The 23,583-nt window shown below is 40.4% G+C and overlaps 1 protein-coding gene across 6 annotated transcripts in view; it reads right to left on the bottom strand.

Annotated features, from left to right (window-relative positions):
- The window catches only part of RARB (retinoic acid receptor beta), a 319,234-nt gene that overhangs the window by 196,955 nt on the left and 98,696 nt on the right, over positions 1-23,583 (bottom strand). The window contains exon 3 of one of the 6 annotated variants that reach the window (XM_088164204.1): positions 6,325-6,396. The exons of the other annotated variants lie outside the window; for them this stretch is intronic. The gene's annotated coding sequence lies outside the window, so the exon portion shown is untranslated. The remainder of the gene's footprint in view (positions 1-6,324; positions 6,397-23,583) is intronic. 6 annotated transcript variants of the gene reach the window in all.

The following is a 23,583-nucleotide window of genomic DNA, read 5'->3' as shown; positions in this document are numbered from 1 at the left end:
ATACTCTTAATCTCAAACTCTGAAAGTAAACACAGAAAGCTAATACTCATATATGAATTATATGACAAAAACCACTTTGATGATAAGCAAATAAACAACTGAACCTAAAATTTCCAACCGCTGGCCAAAAAGCTTAAAATAGCAGCTTAAGTCAGAAGAACAACATCTGCATTTTGTATCTGCCAAGTCTGCAGCCAAAAAAAGTAAACCACTCTATATGACCAGATGCATGAATAAAAAAGAAAATGCATGAAACAGAACTTCAAAGTCAGTTTATTGAAAAGCAGATCTGTAGCTCTTACATCCCATAACCACAATTGTCACATATTTTCAAATATAGGTGCAAGACTTATGGAAAGAAGAAAGATAAATTGTTGTAACTGAATCGAGACACTTACTATGACACTTTTCCTGCATCTTGGTATGCAAGATAGCTGTCTGCTGGGGGACTGTGAATTCCTTTTTGTCATAAAGCTGACACTTGCAAAATGGGTTTCTGTTTTATTTGGGGTTTTTTCCCCCTGACATTGTTAAGAGATAATTAATATAATTAATAAAATTGCTCTTTATTTTAAAATCCTATTGGGAAGTATAAAAAGGAGGGGGGGAAAAGCTTCTTTCTCCCTAAGCAGCTATGCTTCGAATCTCCTGCATTGCAAACACACACTGATACATGCCTGAAAAAGAGCAAATCTAAATCTGAAAGGAGAAAAGGGGAAAAAAAAGTGAGACACAATGACACCCATTTATTTACACACCATACAACAGTACCCTGCTGTGCCAACTATTGATTTTAGTGGAACTGAGAGTCCATGTTGGAGAGCAGCAGCTGTGAGTACATAGCTTGAATCCTCATATGGGAACAATACTCCATAAGCAGAATAACCTACTTCAGCCAACCTTCATGTATAACAACTAACATTAAAAACACACAGAGCTTACATTTCAAATCCTGAAAGGCACTATGGTTATTTGTTCCACAAAGGTTCAGGGGAGTTATTAATTTATTTGTGCTAACACAACCAAGAGGTGTGAAGGATTGAAAATCCATGCTTCAGATGTCTGTTACTCTACAGAAATGTTAATTCTGTTCTATACTAACCATATTTAAGATCCTGCCACTCTATCAGGCAATTTTTCCTGTTGTTTGCTGCTTTAAAGGGCTGTTTGAAACTGAGGTGCGGGGTGGTTGGGTTTCTTGGTTGGGGTTTTTTTGGGAGGAGAGGGAGCAGGGGGTTGGTTGTTGGCTTTTATTTTTTCCTTCTCCTACAGCTATCTGCATTCCATGTTTCTTTCTTCCATTACTCAGCAGTTGCCAAAACTGTACTGAGAAGTAAAGATAAATGGTTAGGTCAGGTGATGGGGTTAACAATTTACTGTGTGTACTGCTCTGAGAGCCAGATATAGTAGAATTGGCTCATGTTTATGTACAGGATGAGGAGTTGATTTCCTGTGCAGTGGCTTTCAATCACCTCTGTAAGGGACTCTCTTGCAGTTTTCTGCAGAGAATTCAAAGGGCTCTGAATACATTTTGTGCTGGTATATGGGACACTCTGCTTTGTAACAAAATGCATTCCTTTCTTACTGTGTCACATTCGAAAAATCCTGAAGGACAGTCAAGAAAAAAAGTTCTCTTTCATCTAAGGAAAGGTAGCTGGGCTTCCTTCTCCCTGAGTTTAAGTGAATTTGTACACTTATTATGCTCCCCAAATTTAAAAGCTATAAAACTGCTCTTTCAATGGAATCAACACTTCTGTTCTTGCATAGTCATCTCTGTTGTTCCTTATTAGTGTTTCCAAGGCTGCAAAACAGTAACTCCACACTGAGAATATCCTTCATGAGAGACTATCCCATGCGCTACCGAGGTTTAGGGAATCAGAGATTTGCCAGACGAAAGTTGCAGGGCTTTTCTGCAGACTGAACCTGTTTCCTTGTTTTTGCCCATCCACAAAACTCAAAAGGAAAAACAAATCCTTTCTCTCAAACACAATTCAGATGATCCACAATTTAACAGCACAGGCTAATTAGCTCTTAAAAAGCATGTTGGCTCCTCCAGTTACACAGAACCAGAAACTCCAGTACAAAGCTTTTCCCGCTCAAGGTGCTGTGCCTATTGCTTTAGTTCTCTGACCACATTTTTTCAGCAGGTGTCCTGTGTTCCTGAACAGTTTCTCCCTACAGTTCAGAAAAACAAGACTGGATTTAGCAATCCAAATTATCCTTTACAATCCTATGTGTCAAGTCAGATTGTTTTGTTCGTAGCTGCTTCTATGTGAGATGGCAACTACGAAGACAAGATACAATCACTGACAGGACTAAGGAACCTCTCCTTTGGGCTCCCCCCTCATCATCAAGTCAAAGAAGGGAAAAAGAATCACAGGTAACAAAGATAAGCTGCAACAAGCACCAACACACTTCTAGAATTTGGGAAGATTTACACAGGCCAACAGGTAGTACTTTAAACTGACAGTATACTCAACTATCCGTGATCCTTTTCCATGAAGGAAAGGTAGCACCTCCAATTAAGTTCAGAATGGAATATGCTCCCTGTCCAGAAAACACAAACTTCCACTGAAGTCTTCTCCTTAACTGGCAATTAATTGGTTTTTACCCTTGCCTACAAGGCACCACAAGATAGCATCACATGGATTCCTAGCCAAAGCAAGCTTTTGTGAGAAGAGCTCTTGGAAAGAGACAGGAGGCCAAGGGAAGGGGGACTGAGTAAGCAAGGAAAACCACATCCTGCTGCCTATGTTCAGTAATGTCATCCAATATTATGGGATGTGCAGACATTTACAAGTATGCCAATCACTTCCCAAGTGGCGTTACAGTGAGGAGGAGTGAGGAATCTATCTGAAGCCTCCCCAGCATGCTCTCAGAATGCTCATCTTTAACCTTCCAGCTGATGAGAAACATGTCATGGTGACCAACAGCAAATACCGCACTTAACATCACTGCAACTACTAAAAAGGTCTTATACTGGCTGTTTATAACTTTTAAGAGGCCTCCGAGATCAGTAAGAGGGGGTCAAGTGATGTTATTGTTTTGGTGACAGACGGAAGATCCCTAGTAAATGATCCCAGTGGCCTGGGAGTTATTGAAAGAATGGAGTACTTCATCAGCTCAGAAGCTGAAGAGGAAAGCAGCTTTGGAGGGCGGTTCCTTGACAGAAAAGTACATTTCTTTGGGAGGCCAACACTCTACAGTCACAGCATGCACTGCAGAGACAGGATGACAAAAGATACTTCCTTAAAGAAGAGCACAATGACATGCAACACCAGTGACAACTTTTACTGGTACTGGTCTCAAAACCCCAATCAAAGAAGCCAGGAGTCAAGGAAATGATTCATCAAATGCTCTACGAGTGGCAGGTGCAGAAAACATTAGTTTTGATGGCTATGCTTTATCTGAGCATCCATGTAGGTGATGTTAATTACCCACAGGGTTATGCTGGGAAAGATCAGGGCAATTCAGATCTGAAGCCTTCGCTGTTAGTTTCCTGAATTGCTAGAGATGGCTGTCCCAGCACAGAAACAAGTGCCATCTCTCTGTTCAGTCTTAGAGGTATATTCCTGAGAAGTCCTAGTACTAGCAGAAGCACCAGAATAAAGCAAAGTACCACATCCTCTCCCTGCCTGAGGTCATTTGGGTAGTCTTCCTCTGCATGGACAGGATATCTTTAGTGCCACTAAGGATGGAACCGAGTAGTCAGATTTATCCAGCCTGGATGTCTAGCCACAACTGCAAATATTGTCATTAGATTTGCTTTCACCACCAAATTAAGGTAGAAAATGCTCCACATCTCTAATTTCTACTTTGTTCAGTATCTGGACAACCAGTAAATACAGATCCTTTTGTGTCCCACTACGGCACAAATGTGCTGCCTGGAAATGCACTGATGGGTCAGTGCAGTATATGATCTTCACACACTGTGCAAAGAAGCAAATAGACTTCAAGAGCCACTGAGATAAAAACAGATGAGAATAAAATTCTGTTTAATTTGGAAAACATGCACTGCAGCAGAAGGTTCTGCCTCAGCACACTTCACTTTATAAGCCACACAAAGAAGGATCCTGCAAGAATCCACTTAACTGCAAAGAAAATTCTACTATCTGGAATAATCTAAACTCATTGTTAGGATGAGCATGTGGATTCACTCAAAAAGTGAATAATGTTTGTTCGGGAGGCTGTAGGAGAAACCTGAAAGAGGATTTTGTAGAGGTTGTGCCTGAATTGTGAAATAACATAGATTTCCCAATCCCCCAAGAGCTGGGAGGCACAACTATGCTCAGGAGGTAGGTTCAATCTGTTAGCAGTTTTTTTGCACTGCAAGGCTGGAAGTTCTACTTCCTCTGAGATAGAGGAGTTTGCATCACTGCTACACCCATTTATCAAGTGAGGACGGTGATCCAAGTGGAACAGGGGGAAAAAGAGGGTTCAAGCGCTGGTTGTGAACTTTGTTTCTGAAGACTAGTCTGTTGAACTAGAGGTGCATCTATCATCTTAATATCATGGAGGTGTGGACGCTGTGCTAACACAAAATAACTTAGCACACATAATTTATCACCTTTTGTTATATACGTCAAGTCTAGTAGTCTGTCTGCTGAAAGGTTCTGCAATTCCTCTGAGTTATTGGAGTCTTCTGTCCTACTTTACCCAGAAGACGACATTTCTGCTGTCTACGTCAGGCTCCTGAACCTTCACTTATTAGATACCACAAGTTTCAATATATTCCCAGTAAGACTCCCTGAGGGTCAGCAGAATATGCCAGAGGGCTGGTGGAGATTATGAACATCTATTTTAAAACCTCTGTTCTCTGTAGCTCCCTGTCACAGGAACAATAGGGTGGCAAAATTAGGAACAAGCACAGCCATTAACTAGGAAGGGACAAAGCCATAGCATGGATCACAGAACAAAAATAGCATTTTTATTGTCAATATTTTGCTTAACAGGGAGCCAATAAAGCAATTGTGAAATGCTAATAATACACTGAGATAACACTGCACATGTAAGCACCCTCAGAGCCATCCTCTGAATCATCTGAAAATGTTGCAAAAATCTTATCAGTCAGGTCATAAGGACAGAGGTGCAATAATCAATCACGGTAGCCACAAAACCAGCACATCTTTTCCACATTCTAACATTCAGAAGATCTATATCCCAGAATTGTCTGCTAGAGGTGCTGGACAGATGGATTACCTTGTCAGAAAGACCAACATGAACTATGACCTTACATTTCACATTCAAAAGCAACTAAGAGGAACCTAATCACTGACAAAATTCAAGGAGACTTGTGTCATGCCCGCCAGTCTGCAAGGCAGGACTTCTGATACAACACAAAGGTATTATTGCAGAGTAAGCAAGTGTGTGAGTTAACTGCACAGCAACCATTCCCAACAAGCCCTTTTCTGAAAGGATCTTTCCACTGATAAATGCAAGACAACGTTCCCACTTTCCCACTTCTGTGGGCAGAGAAACCAGTCTGAATTACTTCACATTCATGGTGCAGACAGAAGTTGCATGCAGACCCTTAGGGATGGAGACAGGTAATACACCACCACGCAGCACCTAGACCTGCCCAAACCTGCTATCATATTTAAGCATTTCAGCCATAACCCAGATCAAACACTTATCAGGACAGCATTTAGCTTCTGAATGCATTGGGATCACTAATCTTTCAGCTTCACTGGCAAAGCAGTGTATTAAAATAATGAATTTTGAAAACATTTAAGAAAGTAACAGTGAGCATTTTCATAATTAGGTCATGAGACATGGGTCAAGAGCAAAGCCCTCAAAAACATTTGGAATCCCCCAGGAGATGCTAAACTTGGATAACAGTGCCAAAGATGACTCCTCCTGTGGAAAGACAGTGTGGTTCAGGCAGGGCTCCTTCCAACAAGCCTCCAACCAATTCTGAGCCACTACAAGTAGAACAACAGCAAGGATACTCAGCCTCGGCAACAAGATGCTCATTTCTGCAACCTCCGACCCACACACATCAATAAATGTAAGCCAGTATGAGAAGCAGTGCTCCCAAAGCTCCCAGCAGCACCTTTACCCCAATGACAGCAGTCAAGCCCAGTGTGCTGTTGAGTATAAGCCAGCACAGACCCATCTCCTGGTACTGACAGCACCATCTCTGCTGCAGTGACCCATCCTTCATCTGCTTACCAGGCTATGCTGTCTGAGTCACTTTGCCAGGTACTCTGCATTTATTGTCTAAAAAAAGATATCCAGAGCCAGACAGCTGGGCAGGTGTGCATTCCATGCCACTTGTTATATGTCTGGTAAATGCCCTTCTCCACTGTAGCAGAATGATCTTACCAAGGCTCTTCCTTCCTGCATGATTTTCAGGACAGCAGCACCTCACAAGTCAGGATCCAGCACAGCAATGCACTACAAAGAACACAGAGGAGTGAGAAGCCTGAAAGCCCAGCTGGGTGCCCAAGGCTGATAAGACAATCTGATTTAACCATGCAAATACCAGCAGCCAAGTAAAGCATAACTTGGAATTGGGAAAGTCAAACCAGACATGTCACAACAGAGAGTGCTTTTCTAACAGCACCTGAAGTTCCTTCAACAGACGCACATTAGGTGAGCAAATTAATTAATCCCCAAGGAAACAAACAAACAAAAAAAATCCAAAACGAAACAATGGTCTCAATTACTGAGCTAAAGCAATTCAAAATCCATTCCTGTCTTTTGTGATTATAATCAGGTAAAAAAAATCTCTAAGTGGAGTAGTCCACTCAGAGATGACTGAAAGATACATGTTGATTCAAGAGCATCCCTCAGTATTATCCCAACTGCATCCTCCCTCCAGCTAATGGTGTCTGTGCCAACTGAAGTTCAAACACTTGTCCATTATATGGGGTGTCACAGAGCACCATATGCTAAAGCAAATCCAAAATAAGCAGAAAGAACAATTTGTTTCCTCAAAATGATGCATAAGCAAGAGAATGCAATAAAAGATGTCAGCTAATGGAAATAATCTCTCAAAATAAGTGACATCTCTAAAGGTTGTCACTTTCTTTACATAAGCCACAGTTCTTGAAGATATTCCACACATACAGCTCTCCAATTCCCAATGTGGAGTCCATCACTGTGAGATGAAGAGAATCGTGTTGCTCCACACTGCACATCTAAGTTCATGAAGGAGAGGGAACCAGAAGTGGGAAGAAAAATGACCAGGTTGGGTACAGTCACTGCTGCTTAATTTGATGACCAATGTGAAGATGCCCCTTTCAAGAATGCCAAGCCCTTGTGCACTGTCAGAGTTCCATAGTGACAAGAGGCTGAATAAAAACCCCTCAGCCTATATAAATAATTATTTAAAGTCAAAAGTGACTAAATTGTGTGGAATATTTAGATATTCAAGGATATATTACAAGCAACATACCTGACTGTATGACACATGAAAGAATATTCCAAGAAAAATGATGCAGAGTTCTAATATAGCAAGAGATGGAAGAGATATTGAAGATCATCAAGAAAAAGCACCCTGTAGAACATGATTTTGTATAAACAGTTGCATTTACAACATGGACCAGGTCTCATATTCGTGCAACCACTCTGCCCCTGTTTTTGCCAGACAAAAACATACGGGAATTTTTTAATAATATATATCAGAAATCAGGAGATATACTCCAGAGTAATAATGGGAGTCCAGGTGTTAAAGAAAACCATAAGATCTCTTCCCTTCTAAGGCACTTTGTAATCACAGTAATACACCTAGACTACAGTTTTACCATGTGTGAGCTATGACAACTTTTTCCTGCATGTGTTTGAACAGTAATGACGGGCCTTAATAATAACAAAAAAAAGAATCAAGTGTATTGTCTTTATTATGAGAGTATAAGGGGTTTGAAACAGAAAGAAATATCTATCCTCTTCTACAAACAGGAATGTAAAAATGTAGCCCCTGCATGTCAGATCTAAGCATCAAAGACTAAATACTTAAAAGTAGAATAACACAAACATTTGAGAAATACTATAGTGAGAACATAAATTCCACCCTAGCATTTGATTTAGTGATAATCCTCCAAAACCAGTTCTGCATCTGATAAATACAGGTTTAAGATCCAGTTGTTGACACATGGTAAGGAAATGAAACACATTCTCCCTATATGAAGCTCACATTTTTCTGGGTGAAACAAAGCACAGTTGTACCTCATGTCTCTAAGGCACATTTTAAAGCAATAAGGAGAGCTGAAAGGCATCTACATGAAGCAGTTTTATCTGACGTGCTAAAAGAACCTGAGTTAAATAGCCTGACTGTCACATCCACTCTTAAGCCTTTGAAAAATAAGGAAACACAGTTTAAGATTTATGCAAAAAACCCAATGCACACAGTTCCTTGGCACTCTGCTTCACATACCTCACTGCAGAGGTAGGTTGGTTGCTCACTGAACCTCTTCAAAATAAAAAGACCTTCAACAAAAATGAGTGAAGGTAGAAAGTTCGGTTCACTAGAACATCACCAACTCTGATTAATAACTCCCACAATAATAATACACACTCCTTTGAGAAATTCTCCACTTTTAAAGAAGAAACAGAAACATTAGCAGGTCTGGCCAGTGGCAATGAAGGCACCCAGCTCATTTTCTCCTGAATAGAACCCATCATTTAGCCATATACCAGCCAACCAAGACTTTGACCCTCAATTTTTAAAAGCACATCATTCTAACTAATTATGTTGCTCGATAGTCCTGAGTACTACTGAACAGAAAATGCATCAAATGGGAAGCTAAATTTTATAATTTAAAACATTCATACACATAAAAGGGGAGAGGGAGGAAAAAAAGACACAGTTTTTCAAAACAGCATACAAAATTACATAGCAACAGTGTAAAAGCTTCTGAACCATTTCCTTTCTCTTGCCTCCAATGGAGGGTTTATTCCAGAGAGACAACCCTCAGCAGACAAAGCCTGCTTTTAAACACAGAAACACAGGAATTCCTATACTGGGTCAGATTAATAGTACATTTAGTTCAGTAACCTCTTATTTGACAGCAGCCAGAATCAGATGCTTTAGGGAAAGGATGAAGAAATCTCTAGGAGAGCAATTACAGAAAAAACTTTCCCATAAAATTTCTTTCCAACTCACATCATCTACTGGATGGCTTATGCCCTGTAACAGGAGATTTTCTTCTCGTCTTTTTGTTTGTTTTTGCTAGCCTGAATAATACAAATAGCACTAAATAATACCCCAAGCACTGTGGATATCTTCTCTATCTATGGCCCATATGTTTTTAATCCTCAAAATTGTTTGCCCTAGCAGAATTGAGAGTCACAGAGTTTCAACATCACCAGCTTGCTGTTTAAAATAATATTCTGCTCTGCTTTTAAATAACTCTCACGTTTTCCCTGGATGATCCTGTGTAGTTATAGTACCTAGTACACCAGAGTAAAAGAAAAGTTAGGTGGATCTAACTCACCTTCTTCAAGAGTTCCTTCTGGTCTGCTTTCCTCAACACAGTTTACTGCAGTGACTCTTAAGAAAGCAGCCTGGAGAAGGCAGAAATGCCTCCAAAATTCCTTCCCCCCACACCAAATGTTTCAGGTTTCCTTCAGGGCAAATATTAGTTCCTTTGTCAAATTTACTTGTTCATCTTAATTGCTAGTATACACTTCTTCAAATGTCACCCTTCCTAGTTAACAACTTCCTTAGATTTCAGGGCAAACACTTTTCAGGGCAGGAAAAAAAATCAATTCTTGAATAAGTCAAGAGTAGCAAGTCGTTTTTCTAATTAGGGCATTGACTTTCTACTAAGATTGTCCTAGAATTATCTGTATAGTCACTTCCATGTTAAAAACCTAGGTAAATATTAGCAAAGAAACAATTACGTCAATTAATAATAGCAGCTGACAGATAAACACTACAAAGAGGACTCCATTCTCTCCTGAGGCTAACACAATGCCAGATTCTAAAGGAAAGCAGAAAGGGAATAATATGGACCCAAGCTGTCCAAAACCTGTATTTGCATCTCCAAGTAAACACTTAAATTCTGTAAACACCAAGCCATTACCAGCCTGCTTGCCATGCTCTCAGCTGGGCCACAGCAAACAGCTCATGGAGAAGCTCCAGACGAGCAGGGACACTCTGGCTCTCTGGCAGCCTGCCCCATCCATTGACCCCTGGTTGGCTTTAGGGTCACTCAGGATTCTTCATGCTGGCTGAAGTCTGCCGGCTGTCTCCAGGATTCCTGGAGAAGGTCGAACATTCACAATTTTTCCTAATGTATTCACATTGTCCATGTCCATATGTCTTCATCTGCAAGTCAGCTCAAGCATGGAAACGACTAGAGCATGAGCAAGTATTAGACTAAATTATTTCAGCAATCACATCACTTTCGGTAGGCTGCCTTTTGCCAAACCAAAGCATCTGCAGCTCAGAAATGTTACTTCTAAACTTAAAAACTTTGCAAAAAAGTGCATCAGTTCACACAGATCTGGACAGTGACAATCCTCCAAGTTATTGCTGTGAATAGCATAAGCAAATCAGCCCTCTGAAATCAGTTCTGACAGAATACCTGAACAAGGGAAGGCTACATGGGGTTATTCTTAATTTTCATTTTTGAACAAGTTTTTAAACGTTCATTTCAATAAAAGCTAAAATAAACATTCATAAGCAAAAATTCACATACAGTGTGAGTATACTTCAAAGCTGCTCAGCCTAATTTAAAATTACATTCTCCCATTCAGTTCCACCTATCTCTAGTCAAAGGACACAGCAGAAACACTAAGAGTCTGGTCACTGCTTGAGATTCAAGCTGAAAGAGGAATTGAATGCACAGAAATAGCCACTGATGGAGAGACGGGAAGTCTCTCACTCATATCCCCCTCATCTCTCACTTCCAAACAAATTCAGTGAAATGAAGCCATCACATGGGCAGATAAAAAACAGAACCAGGTTTGTATCCAGGGGCCAGCTCATGCTCTCATGTGATCTGCCCCTCACAACTCCTCACGGGTATAAAAAGCAAATAACACCACCTATCAGACAGAAGAGGGGGGAAAAATGCTCCAGATCTCAACGCGGCTGCTCAAAGTGTCTTAAATTCAAAGCAAGATGGAATAAAATGGATGCATTCAGGATTTTATGACTGTCACTGTAATGTTTTTCTTTATTATTCACAGGGCTTGGGAGATGCTAACCCCACCATCTAGGAGAGTCAGGGGCTCAAAGTAACAGTCTTGCACTATCATCAAAGTATAAAAAGAAACTATGTATCAACCAGCTTAAATGGTAAGTCTCTAAAAGGGCAACATGCAAGAAGAAAGTTCAAAAATATTAGAAACCACTTCTGAGCACTGTCAAGCTGACTGAAATCTTAAGAGTTTGGAAAAAAAAAAAAAAAGGAAAGTGTTGTGACAAGTAATCTAAACAAATGTTAAAAGTGAAGTTTGACAAAGATGAAATATCTGCCAAACACCCAAAACATAAATGAAACTGCCATTCAGCCAGGGCCAAATAAAACAAGATGTAGCCAGGCAGTTTCTGACAGAACAGTAAGGGCATTGTTAGGTCTTCTTATAGACCCCCTTTCTTTATGCAAAAAAAAAAAAAAAAAAAAATCCAGGAGGGTAAAAAAAAAAGAACACCACTATGTGGCAAAGCGTGCCTCCACTTCAGTGCACACCCCAGGCTTTCTGTTTAGCTGTGAGAGAAAAGGGATGGGGGGTTTATCCATGGTTTCTGCTGAGCACCGGGGTGCTGCTCATGTTGGAGATTTCCAAGGACCAGAGCAAGAGGAGATATTGAAAGACAACAGGGAAAATTCAGCAGGAAGAAGGAGAGAGTTTGGGGGAGTGGTAAACTCACCTAAAACATTTAGCAAGATTTTACGCCTATTTGGTTTCAAAGGCTAATTAGCATTTTGAATAAAGGGCGTCTTCACTAAACATGTAAACACCTCATCCTTCCAAAAATCAAAGGTTACCAAATGAATATATATAAGGTCTTTAAACTTCTAACGAACAATAAAAGTATTTTCCCCATAAATTTCCAAATAAAGAAACATAATACAGCACAGAGATTGCAATGCCAAAAAAAAACCCAACCCAGAAAAACCCAACTCATAAACTCTGCAGGTTTTCTGAACAGTATTTTGATCTTTCCAGAAAGGAACAGTAAAAGCAGCATATCCCCCACTACAAGCTTCATTTTAGGATCAAAAGGATAGCGAAGGACGTACATTTAATTAGCAGGGAGAATACAAAAGCCCATTAATGGAAAACAAAACACATTCTGGAAACAAAATACACTATAAATGTTACAGTCACTGGTGTGTGTTCCTCTGTGCATGGCAACAGTTCATGAGGAGGAACTTCTGAAAGCGCCGCACTGACTTCCAGCTCACAGCTTTTCAAGATATTCACCCTTCTGTGACTGCTTAACATGATCTTCTCTATTTTTAGCGACTCTTTCTGCAACTGTGATCGTACGGTGATTAAAATGAACAGGCAGAGTCACAGAAACACCGCAGCAACCAACGCCAGCGACCGAATAAAAGACACTACCTCAGCACACGCTTTCGCTTGTAACTTGGGCAGCTCTGGGATTTTTGTTGGCAGCATCCTCTGTGCAGGTCAGCCGAGCCCAGGAGCGATGGTGGAAGTGTGGGCTGAGGCTGACCCAGGGCTGTGAGCCACAGTATGACCCCTGCCTGAAGCAGCAGAGGTGTTAGTGCAGAGCACACGGTTCCACATCTGGGCCCCTGACCGCCCAAACCAGCGCAGCCACAGGGTGCTGAGGGCTCACACCAACCCAGGGCTGCTCCTGAACAATGGCAATTGTGCCCTGCTCCAGCTGCAGCCCTCAAGCAGCAGGGTCCCCAGGATACACTGGAGCCTCCCTCCCCTACAGCACCCACCCAGAAAGCAGAACTCTGCTGAGGAGCAGATCTCTGGTGGCCACCTCCTGTGTGAGCAGCCCTGCGAGCCCATTCCACACTAACCGTGGCCAACACACAGCACCCAGACTTCCACCATGATCTCTGAATGCACAGACATACACAGCCGTGCTGCTCTGTGAGAGGGTTTATGTCCTCAGACACAAAGAATTAATCACTTTAGCCTCAGCCTGCACCATAGCTATTCCCTCACAAGTGTCCCATGTGTTTCTATACAGGCTGGTTGTAGTTGCAATACATTTTAATTAATCGTACACATACGAATTCATTTTTGCAGTTTTCAGTTCAGAAGAGCCCTTAGTCAGACTTTAGAAGTTCAGGTCCCTCCTATTATAAATACAGGTCCCAATAAACTGAAGTGTTTTCTGCTTTGTTTGCAGGAGGGAAATCCTTTTTACATTTCATTATGATAAAGACAATTATGGGCAAAAAACAGTATTTATTTTTAAACTTGTTGATTTAAGCTTTATTTTAAACCTGCTAGCAAACCACCCCCCCCCGACAACCCAACTTTATTTGACTTCATTAATTACAAAATTGACCTTTAAAACCATCATATGTCATCTATAACTAGTTTTACTACTTCTAAAACATGATTACATTGGGACTGCCAGTGTCTGGAGTCTCAGACAGGAGGGGATGGCCAGTGGGGTGAGCAAACATTCCTGCTGCTACCAACCCATTCTAATCCCAAGCAGCTGGTACAAAGCTGGTATGAGCCAAGTTTGTAAACATCAAGTGCAGTAATCCCTGCAATGGCAGCTCCTAAAAGCTCAAGACAGGAATCCCAAGAAAAACAAATAAAAAAATTGTATATATGCTTCCCAACCTTAAGTTTTCCACACTTCCAGACCAGTTCTCATCAGAGGGCTACCTATAATCCACTTGCATCTATCAGCATCCAAGATTCAAGAGACAGAAATTCCAGCTGCAGAGACCACGCAACTCTTCATGCAGCTCCTTGCTTACCCTTGTAGACAGAAAATGCCAACGAAGGTGTTCACACAGGGCTTGAAGCAAGCCTCCCTAGGCACTGAGGCACCATCCAGAGTGAGAGACCTGGCTGCAACGAGACCACCACAGCTCATGGGGTCACTCACATGGAAACTCACAGAGCCAGAAATGGGAGGGTCACAAAATATAACTCCTTCAGAAAATAACATTTCAGAAGCACCAGGAGACAACTCTAGGCTGTGGGGTTTGGGGTTTTTTTTCAGGTGTTAGTGAGGAAGGACATGAGTATGCCACATAAGGGGTCCCCAAGGCTGCATCTCACCTCAATGAGACTTCAAAAGAAATACTGGTAAACCAACAAACTCCAGGGCTTACTATTCACATTAGGATTTAAGGGCTTCCTCAGGGAGGAATTCCCACCTAGGTTTAGGCAAACATAGACCACTCAATATCTTAAAGCTGGGACTGGATTATATGCATCTCAGAGAAGAAGCAGCCAAAGGTCCAGATAAAGAGGTGCAAGTGTACCTTTTTTGTTCTCGAAAATCTCAATAAGCTGCAATCTCAGCTTATTGCTTCTAGTCTACATGGGAAAAATAAATCCAGAGACCATATTGCCTGCTTTGTATTTTAATTAAGTAAGTGCCTGGAAATAAGTTATAGGTTTTTTCCACTGCTTTCTCTTGCTAGCCGCCCAAACACAGGCTTTTCCATAACCTTGTCATGGATCAAGTTATTAATAAAATACAAACAAAAACCGTACTGGCACATAAGCTAATTAAAATGTCTCTTACCAATTTCACCTTTGCTTCTCTTCTCAGAAATGAATACATCCTCCTTTGACACAATCCCTGTATTCTGTAATCCCAGTGTCTCTCCAGCTACCTGTGGTTATTTTGCCATTACAGCATCTGGTGTTTCAGAGAGGCTCTGACAGTGCCATTTCCTTACCCCACTCCCAAAGATGCACAGACTGAATTCCATTCATTGTGAGAAATTCGTTCATGTCCAATTTACTCAATGCTCTCTGCAATAATTTTGTTATGAATGGCTATTGTTAGCCTGCTGCTGTTCACTCCTTAAAAAAGGGAGTATGTTTTTTTCATTTGTTGGTTTTTGTGGCTTTTTTTTTTCAACAGTCTGCCAAAGTAAAATACTTTTTCAACCCTTCAGTGTTGTAAATCCATGTTTAGTTGCTGTATTGGTCTTGCTGGTATAGCAGTCCATACAGAGCTGATAACCCACTGATGTTTTTGTTATTGCTGAGCAGGGTTTGCACAGCAGCAAGGCCTCCTCTTGTGCCCATTCTGCCCTGCACCATCCCACTGGGAGGGGACACAGCTGGGACAGCCAACCTGCACTGGCCAAAGGGATACTACAGACCACATCACGTTGTGCTCAGCAGTGGATGCTCAAGGAACAGAGGAGAAAGGGGGGGATGTTCATGGTCATGGTGTTTGTCTTCCCAAGCAACTGCCATGTATGCTGAGGCCATGCTTCCCAGGAAGCAGCTGGATGTCTGCCTGCTGATTTCAAGTAGTGAATGAATTACTCTTTTTGCTTTGCTTCCGTGTACAGCTCTTGCTGTCATGATTAAAATGTCATTATCTTGAGTAACAAATCTTCTCACCTTCCTTCTATTTTCTCTCCATCTCATGAGAGAACGCAGGAGTGAGCGGCCGTGTGGGTAACTGGCTGTTAGCCAAGGCTAACCCAGCACAAGGCCAGGACTGCCAATAATTTTCTTCTTGACCTCCTTCTTCATCTCTAGTTATCTTCTGTTTAATTAATCTAATTAACCCATATTAATTTAGCAGATCAAAGAAACTCTTGACATTACAGCTGACTCAGTTAGCATCACTGCATGCATGGAATCACAACAGATTTCCACAAAGTCACTGGCTGAAGTTGGATGTCCTGCTTAGGCCAACCTAATTGTCTCTAATCCACAAAATAAAAGAAATATTTTAATGCCTAAGAATTATTTCAGGCAATCGTTAGGACATGACAGCAGAAAGAATATGAGAACTGCAAGATCCCAATTGATCCAGGTGGTAGTAACTCAATCAAGTTGTGTTGGACCTGTGTGATGGACAAGGAGGGCACTGGCAGATGCCAGCAAGATGAAAGACCCTGAAAAGCTGTAAAGTTGCTCATATCTTTGTCAAACGAGTTAAAGGTATTAATGAACCAAAATTACTTACTCAGGCACTTCAGAGTTGTACATAACACACAGGGTACAGGGGAAAGGGCGGCTGGATTGCGTCCTCAGATCTGGCAGAGATCTGCTAGGGACTTCAGGAAAGTCATTTGAACTCCATCTGACTCAATTTTTCCATTTGTGAAATGGAAATCAACATGCACTTCCATTTTAAGATAAGTGAAATACTCAAGGCTGGCAACATCATTAACTGCAAGTAACTAACAGCTATTAGTACCTGGTGTACACGATTGTCCCTCGGAGCAGCTTCCTGGGGGTACAGGGGAACATGACTTACAGCTCAGCACAGATAACCACTTGATTTCAATAGCCATTCTGAAGAGGGCAATGAACATGCTTCTAAATGAATTCCACACCCCAAATCAATTCAGTGTCTAAGAGGAAAAAGAGTATCTACTGGAAAATAAAACAACATATTCCAAGACGGCTGTTTTATCTATCTGATATGTTTCCTGCATCTTGTGGTGATTTACCATAATAGGTAATAACTGTTGTACATTATATCTCGTTTTTAATAACCACACTTCCATTATATTTCATTTCCCAAAGGGACTATTTGTGTTTTTTCATATCTTTTAACTGTAAACCTGTAAACTGCTGTAATCAAGTACTGCTTTCTCTTGTATTCTGGACATCCTCCATTGATTATAATCACTGCCTGCTAAACTTACCTTCAAAATGTTAATCAGGAATTGAAATATAAATTGATATTATCACATTATGTACTGCCCCATTTATTCACTCTTCTTAGCACAGGAGACCCAGAATACAAAGAAATACAAAACAGAAAAGAAAAGAAAAAAACAAAACAAAACAAAAAAAACAAACAAACAAAAAAACCCCCAGAAAAATGAAAACCAACACAAAACAAACAAAAATGTATGAAAGAGGTGGGGGGGGGGGGGAGAGGGGAAAAAGAAAAAAAAAAACAAACTCCAAAAACTGGCTTTACAGAAGATGAGAATTAGAGAAGACTTTTAATAAAAAATGAAAGCCCATGCTGTTGAATCTATTGTCTGTAAAAGAGATGAAGGCTCTGAAAGTATGTTTTGAGGTATTTTTACACCATCCCCTGTAATTCTGGATAAAATACATTAAAAACTAATTCTAAGGTATATTTAAAAGTAGCACATTGGTATATAGTATACTGCTTTTTTGGGAACTAGTCACTTGGTCCCACAACCACCTACCAGCAAGACTACATGAGGAGAATGTATTTTAGAATTTGTCAACAAAAACAAGCATGTAAGTGTGTAAATCAAGCTGTAAAGTCAGCTGGATTTTCCAAAATTAATCCACATTTAGGGAACTGATAGGTTCAGAAGAATGCCATGACTGAAAGGGTCACTGGATACTACCTGATAACATCCACAGTGACATTTTCAGCAGCCTCATACACAGCATTTCAGAGATTTCCAGGTTTCCAGCACCAAAACAATGCTGGGTTGGGAAGATCTAAAATCTTTGGATTAACTTACACCCAAGCACAAAGGATGCATGCATGCACACCCACACCCATGGGTGTTTGAGTTTTCTCTGCTCTAACACACAAAGCTAATACTACAAACTACCAAAACAAACTCCAGTGTGGTCCATTACTTTATCTTGATCAGTACAACCTAAAAGCTGGCTGTAACTGCATCCAGAAGAGCAAGACACAACCATGGCCTTCTTGAAAGTAAAGACCTCCTGAGGAAAGAGTTTTAGTGGAACACATAGAACTTAACTCTCTCAAAAACCTCTCTTGCCTTTAACTGGACACTGTCACCAGGAGTAACTAACATTTCTTAGCTTCTTTCAGAAGAAGAAAGAGATGAGAATTTGCAAGGAAGATTTGGGAAAACTGCAAATGCAAGGAAGATGTGGTAAAATTGTACAAATGCAAAGTCGGACATATAAATTCAGCCAGCTGGAAAATAAAATCAATGAGCTAAAAGCATTATTAATTGAGACAATATGGGCAGAGTCAAAGCTACTGACAGAACAGAGGAGATAAAGCAGACAAACCATTATCACCAAAAGTAAATAACATTGAATCAACCAGATATGATCAAAGGAGCATGTTCATAAGTACTGGTGATATTACTTCTGAATTTGATTTATTTTATCTTAAGTCACAGTGTATATCACTTAAGTAAGGCAGTTCCTTCCAGGTATCTTGCTAATATCCCTTAACAGAAACAATACTGGATGCCCAGACAGTAACTGATTAAATGAAAAGGCAAAAAAAGCCCTAACCAGATAGAAAGGCATCATTAACTCAGTACGGCTAACAAACCTATATACAGGAAAGGAAGAAGCCCAGGAAGTGCCTGCTTGTGTAGCAGCATTGACTTTCTCCTGGTCTGATGTGTACAACACACCTAGTTTAGATCCCTTCCTCAAAAAGAGAGGTCTGTATGAAAGTTCTATCTAATGGGAGCAACAATGTGCTATGCAGTATTCTTCACTTTAAGTATCAACCCAGACACCTATTAGAGAGGATCACGGTTCTGATTTCAGGATGAGTTCCCAACAGCTGCTGAGGATTTATACTCAATACTATTTATCATCTGCAAATGGGTCATCATCCTCAACACTCCCAAATTCACACTTGCATAATATTCTTGGGTTACCACCGTACCATAAAGTCAGTTGTGACACTTTTACCAAAGCTGACCAAAACTGACTGAAGGAAGCTCATTCACTGTCATCTTAATAATTCTGAATAACCTACAAGACCAGTGACAGTGTGCTCCCCACGGGGGAGGCAGATACACTCTACTGTAATACTATCATTTGTCTTTTATTTCCATTATAGATTCTAAAACCCTAAACGCAAAAAAAAAAAAAAAAGTACTATAAAGTACCCTACAGAAGCAAAAGCACTGATAATAAGGTATTTATTGATATGGTTAATTATCTCATTTTATTTTTATTACGCAATAATGTTTTCATGGAAATTAGAAAGTTTACAAATTCCTGTCAGACCTGAAATGATTTGTAAAAATGTACACTATTCCACTAACGTTTCTGAAAGTCTGAGACTACAACTGGCAAAGAATCCGCCCTTGCTTTGTGGATTTCCTAACCAAAAAAAGACCATTAAAATATGAGTGCTGCGAACTTCATAACTATGCTGTGTTTCTTGTCATGCTGGGATTAGTAATAGCAGTGCTATCAAATATTACTGTGCAATAAAACCTGTGGTTTGCATTTAGATTACACTTGATTTCTTCATGTGGAAAATGCATGCTCTAATTTTCCTCTTACAGTAAAATTGATAATACATAGAATACAACATCACAGCAGATGACACAGTCTACAAGGTAGGCATGACTTGTTTTATAGTCATAAAGCTTGTACTTCTGGCTGTGATTTTATGAGCCAAGCATACAAAAAAAGAGCACAAAAAGATATTTATAAATAAAGGCATACAACAGTAAATAGGAAAGGAGACGAAGTTACAGAACAGATTGAACTGGATATAATCAGAACCAAACAGCTTTCACAGAAACTGCAAACTTAGCACTTGGATTCCTCACCAGTCAATAACGAAGGTACAGCAGCCTCCTCTAACAAAAGAAAGCAATTCTAGGCTGGAAGAAAAGGAATGTAAATAGGACAGGCAGCATCCTCACCAGGCCAAAAAAAAATTATTTGAATATATTCTTTTAAAGGTCATATCATATATTAGCCCCTCACCTCCCCCCAGCTCCCACAAAGTTGATATCATCTATCACTATTTTCTTTGTAATAAGTAATCTTTCAATGTATTAATTTCAGTAGTACCTTTCACAGTATATTTCAGAGAAGCTTCTATAAGCATCTAGGAACTTATTAGATAAGAAAAGGGAGGTGTACTCCGCACACGGTCTCCATGGGGACATTGCACATGGCAGAAGCTGTGAACAGAGCACTTCCATCACGGAAAGGCAATGGGGAAGAATTATACAATAACGAACAGAGAGCTCATTAGCATGTAAAAGCCATAGCCCTATATATACTGCCATATTTCTGTACGTCACTGCATTAACAAATTGCTGTTTATTAGCCATGATTTACTGAGTTGAGCACAACAGAACTGGGCACTAGCTGAGGCAAAGCAGCTGGATGCAAAACTAATGCAAACAGCTAAGAGGAGAGTGATGTCTTAACTGCTTCTCTGCATAGCTTGATCCACCAGCCAACGGATGAACTGATTACACACTGTAGCAAAAATTTCACCTTTTGCTACACTGCAATAATTCCTGAATAAATACAAAACATGGTCAATCTTGACATACCGAAATATGAAGAGCTGCAAAATGATTCCTCACCTCCACCGAAGATGGTGCTGTCAGTATTTAGAGAAATTATCTTTTTACAGTGCATTAGTGTTCTTGTATTCAGGCCAACCATGAAAAATCACGAACGGCAAATGTATTCCTTTTTAAATGTTTACACCCACTTCGAAGTACACATTTTTCTTACTACTACCACCATGCTCTCACTGCATTACCTTACTCTTCTGAACTCACAGCTCTTTCCACTGCAGTCTCACTGTGGATCCACACACACCTTAATACAAAGAAACAAAATCCAGACTTCACAAAGCCAATGGTAACACCATGCTCAAAGCTGAGGAATTCAGTAGAAGCATAAATTCCCAACAGGGACCATCACCAGTTAGTCTCCCCACGATGCTCAAGCCCAGACTCGCATCACCTTGCTTGCTAGGGCTTTGTATGTGGCTTTAGAAGTGCCAGTACCAGGAGAAATACACTAACTACATGTTATAAACAATATGCATTAATGGCTTATGGACTGTTACACTTCTTTGCTTTTTCCTTTTTATATTAAAGGGATTTTGCTCAGGGAGAAAAGAAAAAAGAGGAATCAAAGCTTTGGGCTAGTTTTTTACTTGCAAGAACCAAAAACCCACAAACCTACAGAAGAAACGTGCAAAATGCAGCAGTTCCTAGAGACAGCAGCAGATTAAGCTTCTTTACTGTTTTAGTACAGTTCTGAGCCCCTAAATTTCAAGTTCATATCAACCAAAATTAAAACTCACCGCAGATTATCAAGTTTCATGTATTTTTTCACTACCCTTATGCAGAATTTACTTTGGCACAGTACAGGAGTGCATTATTAATCAGCAAAGGTTTGTTTGAAAAAGCAGACTCTATTTATTCAGAGGTAGGACTGACTCCAAATCCAGGCTTTCTTTTCCGCATGGAATGCAAGTGTATCAGATTTGGTATTTGATTTTTCAGCTCAGCTGCGAGGGACGAGCTGAACTTTGGAAAAAAACAGAGGTACAGTCTACGTGGTAACAGAAAAAAAATAACCACAGTATTTTACATTTTTTTTTGTGGTGGTTTCAGGTATCAAAGTGAAAATGTCAAATGTCTCTCACCACACCCATTACAGCAAAATCTCAGACCAGTTGAAGACAATGACGCTTTGCTATTGGCATTAAATGAATCCGGTCTCACCCACCCATGACCAAAAAAGACACAGTGTCATTCCAAAATCACAGTCACCTTCCTATCAACTTTTTGCAGCATTCTCAGATTTATACGTCCTCTTTTTGCTCTCATATTGCAGTCAATTAGCAGCTATAACTAAGCAGATCTGTGCAGTTTTATCATGAATTTTTAAAAATCACTGATCTTTACAAGCTACTTTGAAGAAAAGAGAGAATATTTACCAGCAACTATTAAGCATGAAGTTTGAGGAAACAGAAGAAGCTTGTAGGAGGATTTGCTAATGTAGTTTATTGCTGTTACTTTTCATATCTGAAAAGATACTGCCTCTGAAGTCTCTGACGAAAACGCAAATAGATATTCTTGGGAGACAGTACGAGCCAAATGCAAGATACAAAATCAGATAACTCAGTCTTAAGGATTTCATCACATAAATCCACTGATATCTCAACAGTGTCACACTAATACACTTGTAAAATCAGGATCTAAGTGTCCAGTGCTGCTGAAAAAAAGAGATGGTAGAGACACACAAGGATTTTCACAACAGAAGTCTTCCCCATAAATATGTGCAGGAAACCTAGAGATGAAATCCCCCACAAGAAGACACAATACTACCTACCAGGCAGTGATAATCTCTCAGTGGTCATAACAGGCGTGTTGTTGAAACAAGCAGGTGGAAAAAAAAGGCATCCATGCTTGAGTGATTCTGCAGAGCAATGTGCCTACACCTAACACAATGGAAAACCTATTCAAGAATAGCTAATCTTGTGAAACTACGACTGCAGAATGCTGTTAGAAGCAGTGAAAACGGAAAATCTTCTGAATTAGGTGTTCACTGAGCAAGTTAAAGCTTTAGGTAGGCATGTCTCTACCCATCCACCCACATACCTGAGGATGGCATCCATGTGACAAATTGCATTTAACATGCACTTGCACTCTACCTAGTAATCCATCTCCACCTTGGCTACTTCTAGCATTACAAATCTCCAAGGTACTTTGAACAACTGCCTTCTGCAAGTAAGAATCGCTCCTCAAAAATGTAATGTCAAGAAGCCAGGAAAGATTTAGGTGCAAGTATGCTGCCATTCAACATGGATACAAATAGGATCTTTAAAGTATTAGGAAACTAGGTTTCTATAGGTTTTCAGGACCATTACTACTTCTAGGAGACAAAATTACAAGATTTCTAAGGGGAAAACTCATAGTTTCCCTTTCCTTAGTGCAGTCACTAAGCAGTAAGCAGCTTGGAGATGCATATCCACAGCTGAGGATGGAGTCAGGTGATGAAGCCCTCAAGACGCTGATGGAGTGATAAAATGCACAGCTACTCTTGGATCATCTACAGGCAAAACCATCATTCCTTAAGCCAGACAGACCCATCACACATCTGCTCCCCTGAGAGCTGAGTCCTTACAACGCCAAACTGAGGCCTTGACAAGGGGAACGGACCCTTCCATTGTCGAACTTCAAGAAAATCTACAGTGTTTTGAAATTAAGTGCAAATTAAAGGTGCAATAAATGCATTGGGGAAATGCTGAACTTCTCCTCAAAATACTGCAGCCACTTTCATGGCATGGCAACTTAGGGAGAAGGAAATACTCGCTTCTTGTCTCCAAACTCTGTGCTCTGTGGCACCTTGAAGATGTGCCTGGAGTAGTACCAGAGGTCCACAGAAACCTCTATCCACGCCCACAGCAATAAGAGTGCACCTCCTTCAGCAGATAGGAAAAATCTCTGCCTCAAGATGAGAGAAAGAAGGATGGAAGTGCGAAGGTCACTTTATTATTTCAGCTCTGGCTGGGCACCAGGACTGGACCCTAAATAAATTATGCCAGGATATATGCTCAGAGTTAGCTTCCCTTGCAGTTCTGCACAAACAGAAATCAGCAGGAGTCCAGCATGTAGAACGGCTTCCGAATCGGGTCATTAATCTGTACAAGCAGAAAAACCTACCCAAAAAACACATTAGCAGCCACTGCACTCCAGGTTACAAGGCTGAACTATCATGCAAATTGATACACATCTCTTGCCTCCTCCAGCCACAGAG

The sequence above is a fragment of the Sturnus vulgaris genome, chromosome 1 (genome assembly GCF_052056855.1).
Source record: "Sturnus vulgaris isolate bStuVul1 chromosome 1, bStuVul1.hap1, whole genome shotgun sequence".
Classification (NCBI taxonomy): Eukaryota; Metazoa; Chordata; class Aves; order Passeriformes; family Sturnidae; genus Sturnus; species Sturnus vulgaris.
This window is presented reverse-complemented; position numbering and strand designations above follow the sequence as displayed.